Source organism: Octopus bimaculoides, chromosome 8, assembly GCF_046866305.1.
Source record: "Octopus bimaculoides isolate indiv1 chromosome 8, ASM4686630v1, whole genome shotgun sequence".
NCBI classification, from domain to species: domain Eukaryota; kingdom Metazoa; phylum Mollusca; class Cephalopoda; order Octopoda; family Octopodidae; genus Octopus; species Octopus bimaculoides.
The window spans coordinates 99,605,593-99,606,711 of NC_142935.1; positions in this window are offsets into that span (position 1 = coordinate 99,605,593).

The following is a 1,119-nucleotide window of genomic DNA, read 5'->3' on the forward strand; positions in this document are numbered from 1 at the left end:
CTTTTATTGCATGAGTTATCTTTCTCCCTGGAGAGGACAAAGATTTCTCTCAGTAATCATTCCGAAAAAGGTATGATACCAGCTCAACCGTGGCATATCTCGAGGATATGGAATCAGAATATTCATCATGGAAATCGAATGTTAGCGACGTTGGAGGCACCGCTGAGATCTCATATCCCAATGGCTTTTCTTCATAAATTTAGTGTAGTTCTCATATCTGATTTATAAAACACACACACACACACACGTATCTATCTATCTATTTATCTGTCTGTCTGTCTGTATACACGTTTACACGGGCTTCTGTGTGTGTGTGTGTGTGTGTGTTCGATAAAGAAAAAAACATACCCGATTAAAAATTCAAAAACATCATTTAATTTCTATAATTTAATTACTGTAATTATGAAATTTAATTTATGACATTGGATGAATTATTCTGTGTCTCCTTTTATTAGTTATTTTCATTTTTGCTACGTGACCTCAATTTTATCCCTCCATTTCGATTTTTGTTTAGTTTTATGAATAAACTTCTTTTTCTCGGAGGATTTTTTTACTTTGTTTATTTTTGTAATTAGACGGTGCAAGATCTTAATCAATTTTAGACTTGATGGCTCCCACTAAAGGAAGTAAACTTTTATTACATTCGAAGAAGGAAATGATATTCTCACTTCCAATGAAAGCCATAACCTCAGAAGTCTCAAAGAGAAGCCGAAGAAAAAATGATTAAATATTTCCTTAAGCACCAATATATAAAGGAGTTCAAAATCAAGAAAAGGGATTAGCAACTAGTAAAAAGTCTCTTAGTTTGAAAAGTAAGAGAAAGCTAATAAGAAATAGTATTCATTGAAAGGAAACCATGTCTTTATTGACGAGTTTCACTAAAAAACACAGAAGAAATCTAAGTCGACGTTTCTTTTAATGTACCCAAAATATGCAATAGAGTCCTACCTATTGAAGGAAAAAAAAATACCATTGACAGAAACAATTTCTGTAACAAGAAATTACCTTCAATTTCTCTGCAAACGTTTAACTTGCCGAATTATTGATTGCTTATCTCAGATGGTCATTATTGATGCCTAAGATGAATTCAACAGACGGACCCCCCCCCCCACACACCAA